The sequence below is a fragment of the Canis lupus genome, chromosome 1 (assembly GCF_011100685.1).
Source record: "Canis lupus familiaris isolate Mischka breed German Shepherd chromosome 1, alternate assembly UU_Cfam_GSD_1.0, whole genome shotgun sequence".
Taxonomy (NCBI): domain Eukaryota; kingdom Metazoa; phylum Chordata; class Mammalia; order Carnivora; family Canidae; genus Canis; species Canis lupus.
In genome coordinates, this window is record NC_049222.1 from 59,217,613 (window position 1) to 59,242,178 (window position 24,566).

General features: G+C 38.4%; 1 long non-coding RNA gene across 1 annotated transcript; it reads left to right on the forward strand.

Annotated features, from left to right (window-relative positions):
- The first annotated feature begins 22,616 nt into the window (after positions 1-22,616).
- LOC111096082 lies at positions 22,617-23,944 on the forward strand. Its single transcript, XR_005353823.1, has 2 exons — positions 22,617-22,795; positions 23,617-23,944. It is a non-coding gene; the product is annotated as an uncharacterized LOC111096082 (long non-coding RNA).
- Positions 23,945-24,566: the final 622 nt, after the last annotated feature.

Genomic DNA, 24,566 nt, shown 5'->3' on the forward strand with positions numbered 1-24,566 from the left:
TAAAATAAAAGGAACAGAACAATGTTAAGACAGGAAATAATTATTTTAAAACAACATTTTGTGTTTTTTTCCTGTGTTTCTATTTTAAAGTTGTACAAATTATTACCCTTTGTGTTTCATGTTGAATGGCTGCTTCTTCTCCGGCTTTGTTTATTATGTATGATCAGATCACTGATTCTCAGAAAAACTACCCTCTAGCTTAGCCCTACATTCCTCCAAGATAATATCATCTACAGGGGTCAAGTTTCTTGCCAGGAGAAGCGATACACAGAAGTAAACAAACTGGAAGCAAAACCACGAAATGCTAAAGGAACTGTCGAACTTGGACAGGACATTAACAACAAATACTGTCTTAACTATTAAATGTCTCTAAAAAAAAAAAAAAAAAAAAAGGTGATATCCGGTCAAACTAACCAACAGAATTGGAACAGTGAACAGAACACAAAAGGGCTGTAAGCAACACCATCTAGGAACAGTGAGGTAATGGATAGGCTGGGTGTCTGCTGGGGACTTCAGGAGGCACAGCTGTTCCCTTCTCTCAAAACAAACCCTGCTCCAGGCCACTTCAGTTTGCTTACCATTTTAGCTGGGCTCTGCTTTTGAGGAGTAAGCCAAATGTGTAGCCCCTGGTGATTTACCTTAGGCGGGACATTAGTGAAACAAACAAACAAAAGTCAACCTGAAAACACCCAGTCTCTATCTTTTCTCCATCTCTGGCAATCTTCCATCCCCCATCCACCTACCCACCCTCTTGCCCTTCCTTACATTTGATTCTTTGTCAGATGAAACAGGGAGACAATGGAAAGCAACTGGGCAACAAACGAAACATTTCCTTCTGGAAACATTACCTATTTTTAAATAACAACTCAGAGGCTAAATATTTTCATTCGAGAAACCCAATGAAAAACCAGTTTCTCTAAGTCAGACCTGAGAATTTAAGGTGTCCCTTCCGGTGTGCTGCCAAAACTCTACATTCACGACCAACCGTGGCTTTTACCTCTGGAAATTAAAGTTTAGATCCTTAATCATATTTTCATCTCATGAACTCCATGTAGAGCTAGGGTTTGGGGGTGGAATATAGAAAGGAAAGTTAGCATGACAACCTTTAGTTCACTATAGCAGAACTTTGAACTGACTTATACCAAGTCCCATATGTTCTCTGGGCCCCAAATAACTCTCCTATAAAATGAAAAGAGGGGTGCCTAGATGGCTCAGCCAGTTAAGCATCTGCCTTCAGCTCAGATCATGATCCCAGGGTCTTGGGATCGAGCCCTGTGTCAGGCTCCCTGCTCAGCGGGGAGCCTGCTCCTCCCTCCTGTTTGTGCTAACCTTTCACTATCTCTCTGTCAAATAAGTAAATACAATCTTTTAAAAAAATGAAATGAAATGATCATACGAGACAAACTTTAAGTTTCCTCATGAGTCCAAAGTTACACGATTATTAGAGGTACTAAGTGGGAAAATAAAAGAGGACAAGTATAGCAAATAAAATTATGGTTTTGGTAATCAGATTATTCTCAATTCATCATTCTCTCCCTGATAGAGAGTTACACGGCATTTATCAAGTGGCTTTGCAGTCCCTCCAACCAGAGTGGGCAAGCTGTATTTTCCCATCTTTGCGTTGGGCTTGCCTGAGACTTGCTTTGGCCAATTGGAGTTAGCAAATATGATGTAAGCAGAGGCTTTAAACACGTTTGTCTTTGGCTTCCCTTTTTCCTTCTGTAATCAACTGTCTACCCACTGGTTCAGGAATGAGATGTGGAGCTTGCCAACCCTGAGCAAGAAAAACAAACATTTGTTCTTTTAGGCCCCTAAAATTTGTGGTTGGTTGTTATGCAGCACATCGCAGCAGAAATCTGGCTGAAACCACAGACATCTTGCTCTTTTACTTTTGTGGTGCATTTTAGCTAATATGTCTATCGATCTGAACATTTCTTCAAGGCTGTTGAGCTGCGTTGGAGGCATCTAAGCATTTCAAGTTGACCATGGAAATGTTCTCCACATTAGGACCAACAGCAGGGTAATTGACAGTGATAAGAACACTGCACAACTTAAAGTTAGTTTTCTGAACTTTCTGTATAAAGGACTGTGTGGTCTTCACTTATACTAAGAAATGACTCCTATGAAATGGTACTGCATTGGCTGTAAAGATCATTACCACTTACAATGTAGTTTTTGTGACAACCTTTTGGAGAAATTTCTGTCTGGTTTCAGTAACTGGAGAAACTGTGTTCAACCTGAGCAATTGATTTGTTCCAATCCATAGACATTGACTCTATAACTGGTTGTGAGCATTCCCGAAATTGCTTGTTAAAGTCAGAGCCAAAAAATAAAAATAAAAAAAATAAAGTCAGAGCCAAATATGGGGCCTCCCACAAGCAAATTTGTGCAGGTGACCTTGCAGCATACATTCTGTTTACCAACATCTCTCCTGGTTTCATCTTTTATCCTACATGCATTTTTTTCTATCTTTTTTTCCTTGTAACATACTATTGTTATTACATTAAGACTTGTTACAGTGTATGTTTTTGTCAGACACCTGAAATCCTTTTTGGAAGAGTACTGAGAATATAGAAAACACTCCTGTTGACAAGAAAAATGTTTGGATGCTGGGTGGCTCAGTCGGTTAAGTGCTCGCCTTCAGCTCAGGTCATGATCTCCAACTTCTGCTCAGTGGGGAGCCTGCTTCTCCCTCTTCCCCTGCCCCTTCTCCCCCGATTCATGCTTGTGTGCTCTCTCTCTCTCTCTGTCTCTCTCAAACAAATGAAATCTTTTAAAAATGTTAACTTCAATTCATACAATGAAGATAAATATACAGTTTTATCATCAATCCATCAACTCTTTTGTAGTTAAAATTTACTGAGAATATATTTCTCTATTCTAAATTATCTCTAAATAGTATTATGTATAAAGCACTGATATCAACTTGTATCATTTGTAATCATCACAATAAATGTAAGGATGAAAAATTATCTTCAAGCTATTTGAAAGATGGAGGAAGTTTTTTATTTACTAAGAATGTATATATTATTCTGTTAATTATTCAGGTTAATTCTTTAGTATTTGTTGAAGGCCTATTATGTGCATACATGGTGCTAAGTGCTATGGGCAATATAAAGATGAAAAAGGTGCTTTAATATTGTCAAGAAGCTAGTGTATGAAAAAAAAGAAGCTAGTGTATGTGTGTTAGGCACTTCTACATTATAAAGACTTGGTTACTTTAGTTGTAATTTGGGTTCACTATAAGAATGTAGAAAGGTGAGGCAATGTGGAAATACTAGGGACCTTTGGCAGAAGCACAATCTGGTCTCTGATTCTAGTCTAATTCTCTGAAACATCAAGAAAGAATTCACTCACCAAGGTCAGGAGGGGTGGTGGATGGGGCAGAAGAAGTATGGGAAACCGAAGCAAAAACACAAAATGATCATTTAGAGTGAGGAGCATAGGAAGCTGAACCAACCTAAGCCAGCGGATGGAAACCATGAATGATCAGTAATGAACAGAGCCAAATCAGAAGCCAAAAGAAGTGTTCTGATTAAAGACATCACGTTTACATGTTTCAACTACTACTGAATATCTAAAAAGATATAAAAATGGGGTATGTGAATTGGCACTTGCTATAAATTTTAGGGGATTTCTAGTATTCTCTGTCTAGAGGCAAATGCAAGATACAGGTCAGTCAGGGAGGGACAAATAAACAATCCTACCATCTATAAGAAGTCTATCGAACAGTCCATATAGAACAATATCCCATGACATCCCAGCTTACCTTCCATATACTAAATCACATAACACAAGCAGGAATTCTGTGGCTACCTCTGGCTATCAGTCTTTCTCTACTCCAACAGACAGCTGGAATCCCATTCACTGAAGTAGAACTGTGATTAATCTTAACCTTTCCCTTCTCTCATTGTCTGCACCTAATATTTGAACAGGACCCACAAAGAAATCTGCACTTCATCCATGGACATGAACACAACCTTAAAAATGAATAAGCAGGGGCACCTGGGTGGCTCAGTCAGCTAAGCATCTGCCTTCAGCCCAGGTCATGATCTTGGGATCCTGGGATTGAGCCCTGCATTAGGCTCCCTGCTCAGCGGGGAGTCTCCTTATCCCTCTCCCTCTGCCCTTCCCTCCTGCTCATGCTCACTCTCTTTCAAATAAATAGATTAAATCATTATAAAAAAACTGAACGAGCAGAAGAACCATCTTCTAAATTAAAAGTCAATTTCAATCTATAAAATGAGATTCAATCAAAGGCATAAACTTAAATGATCCCACCCATGAAACAGTTAATAACACAAACAAAACAAAAAAAAAAAAACTTTAGAAAAATCTCTAGCTGCCAGAAACTAGAAAGATGCTAGGCTATCAAAATTCAAAAGAACATTATGCCATATGTACACCATATGCAAAATTTAACACAGAAATGGATTGTAGACCTAATTTTAAGAACTAAAAGTAGAAAACTCTTTAAAAAAAAAAAAAGGCGTATATATTTGTGACCTTGAATTAGGCTATGGTTTCTTAGCCTAATTCACAAAGGCACAAAGGCACAAACAGAAAAAGACAAAGACAAAAACAGATAAATTGGACTTTATCAAAATTAAAAAATTTTGTGCTCCAAAAGTGAAAAGACAATCTGCATAACAAGAGAAATATTTGCAAATCATATAACTGATAAGGAACTTTATCCAAAACTCTTACGACTCAATAATAAAAAGACAAATAATCCAATTTTAAAATGATCTGAATAGATATTTCTCCAAATAAGATAGACAAATGATCAATAAGCATCTGAAAAGATGCTCAACATCATTAATCATCTGGGAAATGCAAATCAAAACCACAATGAGATATCACTTCACACCCAGCAGGATAGTAATAATAAAAAAGATGATAAAAGTATTGGTGAGATTGTGGGGAAATTAGAATGCTCCTACATTGCTGGTGGGAATGTTAAACGATGCAGCCATTTTGGAAAACAGTTTGTCAGTTCTTCAGAAAGTTAAACATAGTTACCCCATATGGCCCATCAATTCCACTCCTAGGTATATACCCAAGGGAAATGAAATATACCCCAAAGAGATGAAAACATACACAATACCCTATAAATGAATGTTCATACTAGCATTATCCATAGAAGTCAAAAAATGGAAATAACACAAATGTCCATAAATTGATGAACAATATAACATACACACACATGGATATTATACAGCAATAAGGAATGGAGTACTGATACATGCTACAGTATTGATGAACCTGTTAAGCGAAAGAAGTCATACACAAAGACCACTATATGAAATGTCCAGTAAAGGCAAATCCATAGAAATAGTAGATTAGTGGTTGCCAGGGCTGAGCAGGCTGGGGAATTAGGGAGTGGTTTTTAATAAGTAAATGGGGTTACTCTGGGGGATCATGAAGATATTTTTTCAATTAGGTAGTAATGATGATTGTCCAATTCTATGAATATACTAAAAACCACTGGATTGTACATTTTAAAAGAGTAGATGTTAAGGTATGTGAATTTTATCTCAGTAAAGCTGTCACTTTAAAAAAATAATATTACATATTTAAAATGGGAACAATTTGGGATTAGGAATGACTGCTTTAGAAATAAGAGATTTGCTAAAAGTTAAAAAAAAATGCAGCAGAAGTAGCAAAGAGAAAAAATTGGAAAGTGCCAAAAATCCAATCAACGAGTTTAAAGATAAACTCCAAAAATTTTCCAGAATTTGGAGGAAAATGATAAAGGAATGAATACAATGGGAGAAAAGATGCCATACTGAAAACAAATCTAAAATATCCAATAAAGGATTTTAAAAACAGAGAATAAAATAATATCAAACCAATTTTTTAAAAATTTTCCTGAGCAGAAGACTAAGCTAAGATCCAGAGAATCAGATAAAAACGTATTTACTTATTTTATTGCTATTATTATTTTTTTTACAATGATTAGCTTAAAACTTGTTGCTCGGAAGGCTGTGGAGTCTCTACTCCATGTTGTAGTGTAGCAGAACATATTAATGATGTTCTAGATCATTAATCATCTGGGAGATCTGAGTCCCAGCTCTGTCACTAACCAGCAATGTGGCTTTGAGCAAATTGTTTTATCTCTTTGGGCCTCAGATTGTCATCTGATGAAATTAAAGAAAAACTTGAGATAGATGACTTTAACACAGTTACTTTAAACACATGATATGGGCCAGGGGAGTGGTAGGAGGTAAAGCAAGAAGTTTAGACAGGGAAACATAATAAAGTCCTTATCTAACAGAACTAAAATATTGGGGGTGGGGTGAGAAGGGGGCAGGGATGTGCAAGAAATTTAGCCACTGTCCATAGTGCTGAACCGTCATTGTTTTGTCTAAATGCCAGTTGGAGGAGTCAAGAATTGCTTTGGTAAGCAATATGGAAATCTGAGCATTCTAGAGCATAACAGTGAATCTCTGAGCTCACATACAGATGTATTCAACTACTACACATAAGCTAACATTTCCCAAGCTTATATATCTACCACTGTCTTCTCTCCTCATTGCTCAATACATGTTTTCAACTACCTGCCAAACATCACCTGCATTTTACTACACTGGGTCGACTTCAAACTCAACTGGTCCAAAAGTGAGCTGATCATGCTCACTAATGATCCTTTTTCTTCACCTGTATTTTCTATCTTGATTAATGACACCAAAATGTATTCTTTCTCCTAAGCCAGAGACCCTGGGAGATCTCATAGATCATTTACCTTGTCTGCCGCATGTAATCAATCACCAAATCCTGCCAATATTGCCAATAAATACCTCTTACATTCATCTCATTCTCTCCACTCCTCTGTAATTGTTTTTATTCAGATTTTAAACATTTATTGTTTGGATTTTTTTAAAACATCCTTTTAATTAATTTACCTTCTGTTTTGCATCCTTCTAACTTACACATATGATCACATTATGTTCTTGCTAAAAGCCCTTTCTGGCTCCAACTGATAACAGCACAAAATCCAAGTTACTTAAAATGGCATTCAAGAACACTTTATAATCTGTTCAGAAAGAAAACTGTGGGGCAGCCTGGGTGGCTCAGTGGTTTGGCACTGCCTTCGGCCCAGGGCGTGATCCTGGAGTCCCAGGATCGGGTCCCACATTGGGCTTCCAGCATGGAGCCTGCTTCTCCCTCTGCCTATGTCTCTGCCTCTCTGTGTGTGTATCTCTCATGAATAAATAAATCTTAAAAAAAAAAAAGAACCGTGAAACAGAGACTAGTATTCAGGGCCTTACTAAAGAATTCCTTAAAAAAAAAAAAAAAAAAAAAAAAGAATTCCTTGTGGGTCACTACTCACGGAAGGGGAGTGAAGGAAGGAGACAAGATTAGGCAGAGGGAGTGGAGGTGCTGCAGTCTCCAAAAGTCCTGTCAATCCACCCAACAGGGAGCTCTGTAGCTCAAGTGGCCCTTCAGAATGTCCAAAGTTTGGGTGAGGGGTCCAGAGCTTTATATAACACATTGATCAAGCGCTGGATGAAGGATGTTCCTGGAGGGAAGTATAACCTTGAGCAATGCTACAATCTGAGGGTTGTCTTCCAGCAGCACTCCCAGAAGCTGGAAGAAAAAGTCCTTTATTCATGAAGGGAAACCAGCAACACATCAGAGAATCTGCCATACTCTTGTCTACCTCTGCGTATCTTTCTGTGCTTCCTTGACCTCCAGTATTTACTTTATCATAGCACTTATTACTCTCTATCTTACTGCCTTTTACTTTTCTACATTTCTCATTAGCTGTCATCTTTGTGCAGCAAATGCTTTGGCTACTTTCACTCTTGCATCCTCAATGCTTGACACATAGTGAGTCATTAAATAATTTATTAAATGAATCATTAAATGAATGAAGAATCTGTAGGTCCCTTTTCCCCATTCCTTACTCCCTATTTTCCGGTTAAATCAAACTAATTGCAATTCCTTAAATCTCCCAAGCCTTCCCTTGAATCCATGCCTTGGGTTTGTTTGCTCTTCCTTCGGCTTAGAATGCCTTTATCTAACTTGATCATCAGCTGAATGTCTACTTCTTTCGAATGTTAGCTCAATTGTCACCTTCAGAAAACTTTTTCAGGCTCTGTTACAATCTTCATTCTCTGTGGTTCTACAGAACTGAGTTCCTACCAGCTATGGCAATCCTGTCACTTTTAATTTACACACCTGATCCCCTTCAGGGGCTGTGAAACGGTGAGCTCCCTATCCATTTTTGTTTCCTTAGCACCTAAAGGGGCGTGGCACATGGCAAAGAAACAAAGAGTGAATAAACAAAAAATACAGGAGTAAAGTTAAGCTCTAGGAATTTTAACCAGGAAATGTGTGCAAATGAACTAAAGAGGGAAGAAGATACAGGAGAGAAAATTATAAGGTTATATAAGAGGCATGTGGTTGTGAACACTGAATTAGCTATAATTTCTTATTTCTGAAATTAGTTTTTCCCAAATACAAAATGAAAAGCAGAATGATGTCGTTAGCAGAATTGTTGCTTTGCCTAGCACATCTCAGTGACATTATTTCTCAATCCATTATCTACTAAATACTAACCTAAAGGTGTCAAATTCAAATGCCTTCAGGTGCCAGGCAATTGATCTAAATATGTCGAGGGCCTCTGAAGAACAAAATGTACATGCGAGGGGCACCCAATTTCAATTTTTAAATCGTATGATCACTAAACGGCACAAGCACAATAGGCATTTTGTGCCTGACGTGGCCTGGAAGCTGCTGGTTCACCTCTTCTTCTATACATTTTTGAAATCAAATATACTCTGAACTACCACGGAGCTGAATGGAGAGAGATGTGGACAACCTTTTCAACCTTGTAGAAAAGGATGATATTTCTCTATTTTTAGTAAGGAATATTCTCTCTGAGGCGGTTTCACAGTCCAGCAGAATATTAGGGCAGAAATTGCACTGGCAGCCAAAAATAATGATAATAATTTAAAAAAAGAATATTTTTCTTCTATGCAAAATATCCTGATAACTCTCCTTAGAATTGTATTTAAAAAAAAAAAACAAAGTTTATTTTCTAATTAAAAATAGCACAAGCTGTCTAAAATATTTGGAAAATATAGAAAAAAAGTCAGAAAATAACTCCTCAAGATGACACTACCGGTGAGCAACCTCTACTGGCATTTTAGATCCTGCCCCAGATACTAGGTGGAATCATGGAACTGACATGCATAATATAGGTAGCAGGTATGCAAGGAAAATAATTTAGTTCTAAACATCTGGGAATCTATCAGAATGTATGGCCTAATGGGGGTATTACAAACATTCTTAGGTGTCTCTCATGTGCCTGGCTGAAACCAGACGTCTGCAGAACGTGGCCTGATGAGGAGGAGTTACGATTGTTGAAATGGAACTTGGTTCTGAATCCACAACAGGACTATTGTGCATATGACATTTACTTTGAGAACTGAGCTCTGGAGTAACAGTAAACAAGAGCTTTTGAGTCCAGTCCATAAAGAAGCCTCACTTGGTTGCCAAGCAATTCAGCATAGAAAACTTTACTTACCAATAATTCAACATAGAAAAGTACAGTTTTTTACCTTAACACTGAATACACTCCTGATCATTTAGAGATGTGGATTTCTACAAGTCGATTGTAAAGATGACAAAGACAGTTACAACAAACAGAAGCATATTTTAAAATAAGGAACAATGCTATGTTTTTATATAGAGCATATACTATCCAGGTACCCTTGGGTTCATCTATAGAATCATAAGAGGGAGGAAGGTTGGGAAACAAGGAATTGAACAAGACAACAGATCTAACGTTAATATTTTCAACAAAACTTAAAAGATTTCAAAATATTTTTGTTGAAGTTGTTCTATTTCCTCCCACAGAATTTTTAAATCTCTGCAATTTTCCTGTTTGAAGTACTTGTGACCCTGTGAAACTCTCCTGAAAACCTGTGATGCACTTAAATATCATCATACAGCCTTAACAATGCTTCCACCCATGTTAATATTCATTTCAGAATTATTAATCTCATAAATAACATCAACAATCAAGGAAATTGAAAATGTGGTAGCTTTTGAAAACCAGTTGTTTATTCAAACTGAGTATCATAAACTGATCTTATGAAATAAGGCCTACATCTCATAGTCACAGCAGTTTGTAAATACATGCTTCCTAATTCGTTGATTTTTTTTTTATTCACCAATCATGTGCTTAGTACTTTATGTCCTAGGATTTTACTGGATGCTGGGATTCAGAAACACAGGCGCTCTGTGTGTCAAACACGGCCTTCACCTCCAGCGGTCCACAACTGAATTCCATAAAGAAGTACTTTCACCACGTGTTAAGGAACCAGAAGTGATTCTGCACCCAAATGGCACAAGGAACACAAGTGACCCCTCCACCGCTAAGTCATTCACATTTCCTTGGTTTGTGCTTCTGGTAGTGGTGAGCAAAGCTTCAAATAATATCACGTCTTAAAGTTAAGTCCTTCTACTCTTGAAACACACACTTGCACACACACGGACACACTTTCAGCTTGCTCTAAATTTTTGCTTTTGAATATCACATACTCAGTTCTAAAACATTATTTTTGGAATTCACAGCTCCAATATGGAAATGTTTCTAGAGCTTGGGTCTAGAAAAGTCTGTCTTTCTTGAATTTCTGGAGTAGTAATAATAACCACAGTGAGGACAAGGAACCAGAACAATGCCCAATAGGGAGCTATGGCCCAAATTTGAAAAGGCACAAGATTTTATCAGGCATGAAGATTAAGGCAGTTGGAATTCTGCGGTTGCTCCTAACAAGTTGTAGACTCCTTGGGAATCATCCATCCTAAATTACAGAGGTATGTATTTTTCTGATGAATCTAGACAAGATGGTTTTGAGGATTCATATACTGTGGTTAGAAAAATCTGACAGTTACTTTTAAATATAGTGCATTGTTTTTACCACTTATGATTGCAGCAAGTTGATCACAGAGCTTTCTTTTGGGAAGACTTCCAAACCAATGTTTTTGGGGGAGAATGTAATCTTTTTCATGCTGAGCTGATAGGAGTCCCCCTCCTGATAAATGTTGATATGGAAAGATAATAAATCATATGCATTTTTATAGGAAAACTTAACTTTTTAATTTTTTATTGGGTGCATTGCAAGGAGTCACTTGGCCCAGATGGGCATGAAGAATAATATTCCCCAAGGTACACTGTACCCACTAATCTTTCTCCTCTCCCGCCTCCAGCAGTAATGCTGGAAAATCAGTGCCATATCCTGGTGCATTTGCAGCATGGTTTGACAAAGATCACAACGTTCTCATCAACAGAGAGTGACAGACAAATTTCCATTCGTAAATTCCAATGCTTTTCCTTACTGAAATAACTGATTAGCACATGGCTGTAACTGACTACTAAAGCTACCTAATTTTATAAAGCATATAGTTAATTAAAGGGCAGAATTCAAAAGCTTGGCCAACTCTGTAAAAGCTCTGAACTTAATCATCTGTTTCTAACAGATTTCAACCTGTGGGGTAAAAAGGCATTTGTTGGACTATGGCCTGCTCATCTTTGGGGATGATCTTTCCAAAGGAAAGACCTGGACCCCTGGAGGGGTCAGGGCCTCTTATTTTGCCAAAATCTTTTTTTGCCTTGCCAAACTGACTTTCCTTTCAAAATAATTAAATGGAAAATTAAATGTTTAATTTTTTATAATAATATTTTCTCTTCGCTTATTGTTCCCAGTCATTTCATATCTATACTCAACATCCATCCAAAGGGCTTACACAGGAAATGTAGACCCAGCGAAAACAAACTCACACCCTTTTTTATAACAGCCTATTATTGTAAAATTAGCAGTTAAAAATGAAAACATAAAACAAAACTTTTTCTGCTGAGATACTCTCTCCCTAGGTTGCACTAGATTTAAATGGAGTTTTTTTGCTGTTTATGACCTTAGTTTTTGTGATCGTGGCTTAACAAGTATATGGAAGGCTTAATGATATTTGAAGATGCAAAAAAATCTCATAAATTATGAGCAATCTGCAGGAAATGAAAGCTCAGCATTGTTTCTTCCTACACTTCTCCCATAGGGCTGAACAATGTCTTTACGCCCCTGAATGCACTCTTCCTTGGCATGTCTGTATATATCCATCTCCTTAGGGCAAGACATAATAGTAACCTGATTTCATAATCTCACATAACAGGGTATTATGATCTGCAGTCCTGATGGTTTCCTGCAAACTGAATTTTAAAGGAATTTAGAATCTCATTCTTTTAGATATTCCTGACCAAGCAGTGAACTCTTAACAATTGAGACTATTAATATGCTAATTATTCCCAGAATTGTGTATTTCATGTGATGGGAAGATCCAAAAATGAAGAATCCATCATCTGTCCTACTGACAGGGAAATTCACTTTTACTTAGCTACATCTATGATTGTCCTTTTGCTTTTAAGAATGTAACAAAAATTTTGCAATGAAATAAGAGGTTGGCCCATGGAACAATTATGACACAGCACTTAGAAGGACAGCATGGTACTTAAAACCAGCGAAATAATGTCAGTCTCCAATTAATAAGCCAAAAATAAATACCAAACTCTTGCTTGGACTCAGACATTGTTTTTTTTCTATAAAAATAATATAATAAGTAGTGTTCCTTTCAGTGGGTCAAACCACAAAAGTATCCACATTGACGTCAATAAAATCTTTTTTGTAAATATTATTGTTCACAATGAAAAGTAATTTTAAAACAGTCATATACAAAAATGCAAAATTTTAAAAATATGATTTAGTAATAAGTTTCCTATAAAATAAGTGGAGAGAGCAGTTCTGATCATTCAACAGTGAAATAGAAGGAAATTTTGAGAATATTCTTGAAAGGACTTTTTGGTACTTTCAAGTTTAGAGGTTAATTTGGCAAATGCTGCTTACTCTTTCCCTTCTCTTGATATGTATCTGTCCCAGTACTATTTTCCCATGTAATAAGGGATGTGATTTTTACTGTCACTTTAAGGAGTTACAAACCACACAAATGCAGAGAAAGAGGGAAGATCTGAAGATATATATTCTCAATTTAGAAACAACTATATATTTTTAGAAACAACTTCATTGATGGAGGCCCCTAGGTGGCTTAGTCAGTTAAGCGAGTCTGACTCTTCATTTCTCCTCAGGTCACAATCCCATGGTGGTGAGATGGAGCCCAGACTTGGGCTGTGCGCTCAGGGGCGGTCTCTCTCTCCCTCTCCCTGTCTGCCCCTTCCCCCACTTGCATGCATTCTCTCTCTCTCTCAAATAAATAAATAACTCTTTAAAAAAAAGGCTTCATGGAGGTACAGTTTACATGCCTTAAAATTCACCTATTTTAAATATGCAATTCAGTGATTTTTAGTAGATTTCCCATGTTGTGAAACCATTGCTATCAAATGGTTTTAGAACATTCTCATCACTCCACTAAGGTCCCTGCTGCTCCTTCACAGTTTATCTCTGTTCCCACTCCCCGCCTCAGGCAATCAGTAACTGCTTTATATATAGATCTGCCTCTTCTGGACATTTTATATAAATAGAATCACATAATATGTGGTTTTCCAGGTCTGAATTATTTCATTTAGCCTGATTCTGACGTGTGTGTTGTAGCTCATATCAATATTTCTTTTTATTGTTAAATGGTTTTCCACTGTATGGATATATGCTTGAAGATAAACACGTTTTGTTTTTCCACTCATCAGTTGGACATTTGAGTTGTTTCCACTTTTTGGCTGAGTAATCCTGCTAAGAACAGTTGTGTGCAAGCCTGTGTGTGGAAACCTGTATGTCTTAAGCAAAATGTGATTGAGAGATTCATTTGTTCCTGGAAAACACAAATATTCAGGTCTGTTGTGTTCTGTGAATCCAAGGATCACAACTGCCTACGAACACTCTCCATACAGCAACCAGAGTGGATTTTTTTAAAATGGAAAGTCAGATCTCAATCCTTCCTTCTGGTGGCTTCCATCTCACTAAGAATGAAGCCTTGTCACAGCCAGGATGGTGCTGCCTGACCTGACCTCTGCTGACATGTTTCACTTCATCTCTTATTACTTCCCTCACTCTTGACTTTACCAGTGTTGATCTTGTCGCTCCTCAAACATAAGAGCTTCTGCTGTCTTCCAAGTTCTTACATAAACTATTCCCCTTGCCTGGAATGCTCTGCCCTGATCTTCATTTGGCTTGCCCTTTCTCATTCAGGTTTCCCCTCAATGGTTACTCACTAGAAACCCCTTCTATGGTTACCCTATCTGAAATAGCAACCATGTTTCTCTATTAGCTTCTGCTGTTTCATTTTCCATCACCACCTATAACCCAATGAACTAAATTTACCTTACTCATTGTTGACTATCTCCCAACCAGAATGCAAGTAATGAAGGATAGTCAGAAGAAAAGCAGGCAGGGGACAAGCCCCTCTCCTCACACCCCCTCGCCCAAAGAAGAAATCACCCTTAAAAGGATTTTACACCACCCTGGAAGGAGCCCTCCACCCTTCCCCAAATGAACAATGCCTGATAGGTATATGAGCGTGTGGACAAAAGCCTGATTGGGTGACAGGCACATGGAGGGTTAATCATATTAAAACAGCCCGCCAAGAAGCCCATAGAAACCCTCAGACTTGGGAACTCTGGTGGCAACCCTCTGGGATCCCCTCCCTCTTCTGGAGCTTTGTACTATTGCTCAATAAACTTTGCTTTGCTGCCCACCACTCTCGGTCCGATTTACCTCTTCATTCTTCGAAGTGTCATGACCAAGAACCACGGCGCTGAAGAACAAGGAATAATGCAACACAAGCTCAGGGAGGCAGGTACTTTGTTTATCTTGTTCTGTGATGTTTCTCTAGCACAAAGCATGGTGATAAATGCTCCTTAAATTTACTGAATTAGTACACAAATAAGAAGCAAAATTTGACCCTCTTTTATACTCTCTCTACAATCTGTGAGAATTCAGTTAGATCATGCTGTGAATTATAGTTTGTGAATTTCTAAACCAGTGGACTGAAGGTCATATACTGGCAAGCCATGCATGTACCATATTTGGTCTGCACATGTTTGTTTTATGTAGCAGATGCTTTGGAGCCCCATTCCCATTCCCTTGGCCCATCTCTGTTTTCAGCTGCTGAGTGCTCAGGTTCACCTTCTGTTGACAAGGTCTCAATTCAAGCAGGTATAGAATTATTCTGCTTTCTGACTTGGGGCCTCTCCCATGCCCTGGAGCCACTGGGTGTCTGTATAAACACAGCCCTGAAGTGAGCTAGGTTAGTACTCCCCAGGGCAAATGTCAGTCATTAACCAATGTAGGAGCCATACCTCATCCTCACTTGCCTCAGAGTGTTCTGAAAAAAATTCACACTTCCCAGAAGTTCTCAGCCAAACTGAGTCCCTGTGCCTTCAGTGGAGACTTAAATAACACTCCCTTATACTGACTTCCTCTTCTCTTGTTTCACTCTCTCCGTTTGCTGGAATTACATCCTTAACATGTGATCTGCCTTCAGGAGAAGCCAAATTGGGCCTATGACTTACAGAGTTGGGTTTTTTTTTTTTTTTTAATTTGTAATTAATTGTCCAAATTTAAAGCTCAAAAAAATTTTCATGTTTAAATTCTGGGTATGCCTTGTATGGCATTTGATCTAATACGGGATTTAGGCTTGTCTAATACTTTGGGGACCATTTTCCACACCCTTGGTGGGATAGTGTTTCAGACTGCATATGACTGAACCAGTCTCATAATTAATAATTCCTAATTGGGAAGCCCAAGTAGGCTCAGCGGATGAGCGTCTGCCTTTGGCTCAGGGTATGATCCCGGGATCTGGGATCAAGTCATACATCAAGCTTCCTACGAGGAGCCTGCTTCTCCCTCTGCCTATGTCTCTGCCTCTCTCTATCTCTGTGTCTCTCATGAATAAATAAGTAAATCTTAAAAAAAAAATCATAATAATTCCTAATTACTCTGTGTCTGACCTGTAGACCATAGCAAATTTATCATGTCTAACTACAACTCAAATAATCTCCTGCTATTGTATACCCGTAGCTCAAGAATGAATATTGGGAATATTACATCGTATCCAGATCTGTCACTTTTTGAATGTCTTGAAGTTTTTCCTCTTGGGAAATATCTCTTTGTTCCTGGGAAAATTGCCAACCACAGAGCACTCTATCTATAGGGGTAGGTACATTATCCAGGCTAGCCAAGGAGAGCCTTCTGTCAGCTACAGAATTGGTACAGAGAACCATGCTAGGCTGATCAGAGTCATCTCTTGAGATTTTGCTGGACCCACACCCAAAGATCTTGCATCATATTCTTCTCACTGGGATTGCTGTAGTTTGATGTAAACCTAAAGCTGTCAATGGACATTTTTGCTAAAATGTGGGGGATTTTCCTTGAAGATGGACTTAATAGAAAGGAAAACAGAAAATAATGGGAAAAAAAGAGTAGGGAAAAGTTTAAACAAGACTAGGACTGAGGGATCCCTGGGTGGCGCAGCGGTTTGGTGCCTGCCTTTGGCCCAGGGTGTGATCCTGGAGACCCGGGATTGAATCCCACATCGGGCTCCAGGTGCATGGAGCCTGCTTCTCCCTCTGCCTGTGTCTCTGCCTCTCTCTCTCTGTGTGTGTGTGTGACTATAATAAATAAATAAATAAATAAATAAATAAATAAATAAATAAATAAATAAAAGCTCTGGTCTCCTTTAAAAAAAAAAAAAAAAAAGACTAGGACTGAGATAGAAAAAAAGAGAAAGAGAGTAAGAAGCTCTGCCAAATGACAAAAGACCTGATGGTCATTTGAACTTTCATGTTCAGCCATGCCTGAAGCAAGCAAGATGCCTTTTCAATGATCTGAGCCAAAGGATTGTGTATTTTTCTTAAGCAAGTTTCAGATAAATTGCTGTCAGCTACAGTTAAAAGACTAATACTTGATATGTGTGCTCAGGACAGGACTGATAGTATTAGGCTGTGCCACTGTAGCTGTCTTTTCCTCTTCCATGAAGCATGTGATTATTACCAGGATCAAATATATCTGGGGAAGAAGGAGGCCCTCAGGTAGAAATCCAGAGCTGAGAAGATGGGCCTAACATAGATGGGAGCTCCCATCCCTTTCTGGGTCTTAATAGTGACAAAGCCAACTATCTGGAGATATGTATTTGCAGAAACAGAACACAAAAGGGAAAGGAAAGAGCCCTGTAATGGGTTAAAAGCTGAAGATGAGTAAATTATGCAATGTATGTTAGATTATTTATTTTTATGGTCCCATTCTTGGTAGTAATTGCCATTTGGTTATATTCTAGCCTTTTGTAAAGCTTAATTTGGACATTAAGTCTGTCTCAGCTGAACTAAATGGTGTACGAGGAAAAGTCATGTGCCTATATATGGGACAAAGCATTGAAAGTAGGGCATCAGTCTTTGCCCCCAAAGCCAGCAGATGATAGAGTCATTAAAATAGTCCCTAAGGACAGTATTCAGACCTAAGAGTTGGAACTATAAAGAACAATCTCCCCTACCAAGGAGACTGACCTTCACTGACTAATTTGAAACATCTGGTTCTTATTTCATGAAGGAAGGCATAAATGTATTACACCAATTACACAAAAGTATAAGATTCTCCCAAATGGAAAAAGCAACAACATCCAACTTCTTTTAATCTAACAGATCTATGAAAACGTCCCGCTATATTTCCATACTTGGGGCACAGATGGCAGTGAGCTAGGCCAGTACAGAGGAAATGAAACAAAGTATAGATGTATTGACAGAAGAAGGCATCAGGGATTTTTGCTGGCAGGCAGGGAGAGAAATCATTAGAAAGGAAGTTCTACTAAGCTTGAAAAAATTGTCTCTTTTGGATGCTGGGGCATCCTTAGTGCCAAAAAGCATGCCCAGCATTGAGTAAGCCAAAATGTGAGGCTGAGGCTATTTAAATTCTTCTTGCCTCTGATTAGCATTGGACTGAAAAAATAAGCATACAAAGATTGTGAAGGTGAGAATCCTGTGGCTCCAACTGTTGAGATGAGGCAGGAGGAAAGCAGAGACCCCTAAACAGGCTAATTGGAAAAAAAAAATACCTGAGATTGCTACATTCAGTACATGAACAAGGTTAGTCTGGTGATAAATTTTAAAAGTCTCTGTGAGAGTTAAAGTTTTGCCTATTTGCTCCTCTGGAGCAGTAACGGGTAAGGGTTAACACCACAACCTGTATGTAAGGCATTGTTTTTCTTTTTCCATTTCCAAATTTCATATTTAATTTTCATTTAGTCCATTAGTAACATGTTTTTAAAAATTTCCATGCTTTCAAAGAGAAATGTTTTCCTCCTTAATTATTTGTACCAGCTGGAGATAGATCCAGACAATACTACTGGTAGGTGGATGAACATTTGTCTTTCCTAACTTTTAATAACATCAAAAAGTAAAAAGTTATGAGGAAACACACAACTCTGAAAACAATGTTAGTGCCGCAAAAATACTTTTCTTTTGGATCAACATCTCATAGATCATTTGATCCAGAAGTTCTATATTCGCCAGGTTGCTAACATTTCTGTTGCAAACATAGACTCTGCCTGTTTTTTTTGGCAGAAAAAAAGGATTTATTGAAAGGATATAGGTTGGTCCATACACTGTCCAGGAGAGCAATCCAGCTCAGAAGCCATGGAGACAGGGATATAACCAAAGTCTAACATAGAAATAGTTCTGTGAGGACATGGCTTCTGCCGCCATCATCAGGTATCAGGTATCATCACCTGCAAGGTTGACCCTATCGGCAACCATACATTGTATACTCCCATAGATGGGGCTGGCAATACTCTCCTCGAAAACCAGATATGGTTACTACAGCCAACACAAGTACAAGTGCAACCCTCTCTTTCCTTATTTGCAAGACTAACTCCCAATTCAAAGTGAGGCAAATGAAGGGACTACCCTTTATTTTCTTTTTAATAGATAAAGAAACTTGCACAGAACTAACCCCACGGCAGACTTCCTTCAATGCCTCACTGGTCAAAATTGGATCACATGGCCCCTTTCAAGCCAACTACTCATAAGAAGAATAGAAAACTGTGGTTGCCTAGATCAATTGATTCGCCTGCCAGGGTGAAGATGTGACCAGCCCTGGAGTAGAAGGTCACATGGAGGAGCATGGTACCTGTATAAAATTGAAATTTTGTTCATAAGAAAGAATGAATATTGGGTTATCAGCCAATGTGATGGACATGTACATGGAACCCAAATGTCTTCACACATGGGCCTATTTTATGAAACCCACCTATATGCTTCTTTCCAAACCTCCTTCTCACCAGTCCTCTGGTCTTCTTTTTTTTGTGTCCATGTCAATTCAACAAAACCGTCTGTTACTCCCTATTAATTCTTGCCTCTTTCCAGGAAAAGAGAAAGATGTTATACCACTCAAAGTTCTACCTGCTGGGAGAATTTTCCACCTTCACGTTAGTGGGATTGAGTAGGACTCAGCAATCCATTTGAAATGTCGCCAGCTCATTATGCAAAGCCATCTGTAAACTATGCTTTCTTTTTCCTTTTCTTCAGTTAACTCATAATAGAAAACTGTTCAAGATGTTGTAAGTGTCGGTTGGTGGAGAGGGGGCAGTGTGGCATGAGTAGGCATAGCAGAAGACATCAGCATATGAAACAAGCTTTCAGGATCTGATCAGATGCACTCACTTATCTACTGCTTTCACTGGGATATATTTGACTTTAGAGCCAAATAGATCAGATAACACTCAGTTCATGACAAGTAGCTTATATTTTGTAATAACCTGGTTTCCATGAGGACCCGATAGCAAGCCAGGTACTATTCCTCCAAAGAAGAAGGTTATTCACTGAAGAAGGTATAACTTTGTCCTCAAACCATGATGTCTCTGCTGTGAATTGTGAATCTTGTATTAAGTCTTTCCACACCACAGACTTCAGTTGATTTTTGAGTACCACTAATGTCACTGGGTCCTACAAGGCCATATGGAAAAGCTGCAGCCGGGACCACATGCAGAGTTTTCCTTTGGACCCTACTCAAAGCAGTCAGCCTTTCAGGTGTCTCAGGAAAGAGCTGAAGGGCACGCAAAAATGTGATATATGTTGCTTCTGAAATCTAAAAAGCACCATCAATCACAGTACTGTTTTCTAGATGTAGGAAACAAATTGTCCTTGACATTGGAAAGGATTAATTCACATGCCACACAAAACAAATCCCAAGAAACTTCACTGTATTAACATATGATTTATTTCCCACCTTCTGGTATGCCTAGTTTTAGTCTAAAATACCAGCCACTTTCTGCTCTCTAGAGCTCATCAGCACATTATCATCAATTTAGCCTTGGGGATGGTTAGACAACATAGTTCTTTTTTTTTAAGATGTATTTATTTATTTGAGAGAGGAGAGAGAGAGAGAGAGCAAAGAGGGGAGCAGAGAGAGAGGGACAAGCAGATGCCACGCTGAGCGAGGAGCCTGATTCCAAGATCATGACCTGAGTAGAAATCAAGAGTTGGACACTTAACTGACTGAGCCACCCAGGCGCACTGACAACCTAGTCCTTACAGATTCATTTATGGCCCAGAGAATAAAAAATTAAGACAATCTTGAGTTGAAAATATATTCCTACCATTTTAGAAAAAGTCAAACTACTTCTGGCATTCTCTATTTATTGGATCAGAGAAGAAATTTTGTCCAGATAAAAGCTTCAGTCAGAAAAAAAGAAAAGAAAAAAAAAAAAAAAAACTGCAGTCAGTATGCCACTAGACAGGAAAGATCATATATATTGTAGTAGTATTTCACTCAACCTATAGTAATCCCCTGTGACTCTCAAAACTCTTCTTTTTTTTTTTTTTTTTTTTTTAAGTAATCTCTATGCCCAATATAGGGCTTGAACTTCCCACCTTGAGAATCTAGAGTTGCATGCTCTACCAACTGAGCCAGTCAGGCACCCAAAATTCTTCCATCTTTTACACGGGGCAAAAGTGAGACCATCTTAGCAATTTTCTCAGGGAAGCAGTAAATAAATAAATAATCACAGTAATTTTTTTTTTTAACTGAACCATAACAGAATACTTTTTGACTTACTATTATGGCTGGGAAGTTGAGCTCCTGTGCTTTCACTAAGCCATTCTGACCATAATAACTTTGGTAGCTTCTACTTGGCAGATCAGGAGTCAATGTTGGACTTCTGCCATTGGCTAAGGTCATCTGTCCCAGTAATCATGGCAAGAAATAATCATGGCAAGACTTCCGGGCTCCACTGGAATGCCCATCAGTTAGTGTTCAGGGTACCACTCTAGATACTTTAAGTAGAAGAGTTTTAAAACAGGGGATTAGGTCCTTACAAAATCACTGGAAGACTGGAGAGGTAGGTGTCAGAAGGCCACCACCAGAACTACTGAGTTCAAGGACACAGAGAACACACCAGAGCCAACCACTAACCCTGGAGTATTTTCCATTATACAAATGAATTAGAACAGTAAGCTTCCAACTCTCTTACATATAAAAGACTTGCAGAGATTTTTGAGAGCTGTATCATTTTGAACACCATGCCAGCTGTACTATTATTATTATGGTCAGCATGCCCACCTTGGCTTTGGCAGTTAAGTGCCACAACTTACCCTTCCCTCCTTATTTGAAATCAGGAGTGCCTTTCAAACACAGGATTTTCTTCTTACCCCAGCATATGAAAAAGAGCCACCACAGTGCTTTTTAAGAAGCTAGATCTTGTGTATACTCATAAAATTCTCAAGCCCCTGGTATAAAAAATATTTTCTGGCCATTTCTTCCTTCTCTAGAAAAAGGAGACAGGGAATAAGGGAGAAGTTCACATGTGATAATCTACCCCAATATTTATATCTCCATAAACTTTTGGATTTCTTCCTCTCTAGTAAGAAATCTCTAGCATTGCAGGTTCATTTAGAATGTGTTCAAGAGAGAATTTAGCAAATAATTTAGACAACTTCCAACCATTTGAGCTAGCACATTAAATCCAGAATCTCCAATAACCGTATCCTTATTGATCAATCACACCTGACCTGTTACTGTGTTCTTCCTTCCTTGGTCTAGTACTCTCGGGATCCATTTCCACACTTATTCTCCATATTATGCCAACATAAATCAGCGGTCTTTCCATTCCTTTGGTCGGTGTACTTTCTGTTCCTGGATTTGCTTTGTAATAGATCTCATGAGGCATATAGAGATCTGAATCTGCTTAAAGGTCTGGTGGTGTTGAGAGGCAATGGAGTGAGGTGCAGATGAACTCATTGGCTTTGTAAAACCATTGCATAAACTCTCCTATATGAGATCACTGAGGACCCCTCAGGCTAAACAAGAAGGATTCTTTTGTCTACAGGCAAAAAAAAATTTTTTTTTAATCCTTTATGAAATTGACTTAAGAGTCAGAATGTCTATTACATAACAAGAATTCTAGAGGGAAGGTGAGCCTCAGGAGCCTCTATTAGCTTTGTCCTGAGGTGGGCGCCCCTCGTGGTTATGAAGGTGGCCACCAGACCACAATGTTTCCTTGTTTATGTTTAGCTGAAGAGAGATTCCCTCATCTGAGTCATGGAATACAAGTCCTGCCATTCAGAAGGATTTGCATTGTCTGCATCAATGTTGGTCACCATGGAAATGGCATGTACAGAACAGCATTCAATATTGGGTTCTGAACCAGTCATTACGAAGGGAATTGAGGCATATGATGCCTCAATCTAATTATTTCACCTCTGTAGACAAGGATAGGATGAATGCCTGTATAAAATTGAGGTTTCCATTAGAGAAAAGGACGGAGAAAGATCCATATGGTGTAACGTCTAGATACGGTACAACAACTATGGGGAATGGGAAATGTTTTCTTTCACTCAGTAGTCAGAGAAGAATAAAAGTAATACAGTATTTAAAGTTAATGCTCAATCTTGGAAATAAAGGTTTTTTTCTTCTTTATATTTACTCTCCAGAGATAGCTTTGTTTGGGCATAATGGGGCTTTCACTTTCTAACAGATATTCTATGCCTTTGATGTCAATTTTCTAGTTATACCTAATTATATATGCCAACTAAGTCACTACCTCTTATTTACCTAAATAAAAATGCTAATGCAATTTCCTTCGAAAAGTTGTTTAGAGGACGTAAGTGGTGGTAGGGGGAGTAGTATGTGCATTTCTCTAAGTATTCCTCTTGATATATTTACACTTCCTAAAACAAGCTGACATTTTCCAAGTGTGCTGGATTAAAAATGGTCACAAACTTGTTTACAGTTCCTTTTATCAAGAGATATCTGGGCTGGACTTGTGCATTAGTCTACTAAGGCTGCTATAAAAAAAACATCACAGATTGAATGGCTTCAACAACAGATTCATTTTCTCATAGTTCTGGAGGCTGGAAGTCCAAGATCAAGTTTTGGCAGGATTGGTATCAGATGAGATCACTCTCTATGGCTTGTAGAAGGCCATCTTCTCACCTTGGCCTTTTCTCTGTGCCTGCATACCCCTGCAAGTCCTAACAGATGAAGGCTCCACCCTTATCACCTTATTTGCCCTTAATTATTTTCTTAAAGGCCCTATCTCCAAATACAGTCACACCGGGGGTTAGGGTTTCAACAAAAATTTTAGAGGAAACGCAACTCAGTCCATTACATCTTGCAGCTTGCTGTATTTAACCAACAGAATGCAGTAGAAGGAAAGATGTGCTGCCGGGGACTTCCAACAGGGCCTCAAGAAGCCTTTGCAGCTTCAGCTCCTGCCTTCTTTGGAATCTCAACAATATGTGAAGAAGCTTGAGCTAGCCTGCTGGAGAAACTATGCAGCGAACTGAGGCGCCCCGGTTATTAATCCCCGCTAACTGCCCACCGATAACAATGGCAAGAAAGCCCAGTCGACCCCACATGGAGCAGAGATGAGTTGTCCCGACTGCACCCTGAACAAGTCCCTGACCCAAGGATTATGTACTAATAAATGGTGTTATATTAAGCCACTAAGTTTTGAGGTAGTTCTTACGTGGTAGTAGATAACTGATACAAGACTTGTATGGTTTTCATTGCTTCTTGGTGTCCTAGCCTTTTACTGTCAGTTTAGTGAAATTTGGGAAAAAAAGCAGACCCATAAGTGTATTGTCATTTAGCCATGCTTAATTAGAAATCAAGAAATCATATGTTATAAACAAGAAAAAGTGTTTTTTAGAGAGAAATAACTTAAAAACTTAGTCCTATTTTACATGCAGATAACAAATAACATATGGAGTTGATAATCTAAGTTGGTAATACAAGTAATGGGAGTTAATAGCATAAGTAATTCCCTACATCCCTGTAAAATATGACCACACAGCCCTAAGCAAGGCCTGGAAAAATGCAGCCCCACTTCTGTTTACTGCAAATACCTACCTTCTAAGTTATGCCCCATGGTTGGTAGGTAAGCAGACTGCAGGAAGGGTGGGAAATGACAGGAAAGATTAGGTGACTTTTCCATTAATAAGCAGAGTAAGACTCTTAAACAATTAAGATCAATTAAAAATATATATTTCATTTTATCTTTAGCTCATCTTTCTTTATACATCATATTCTAATGAGCCATGTTTCATTAGATAATATATGTGTATT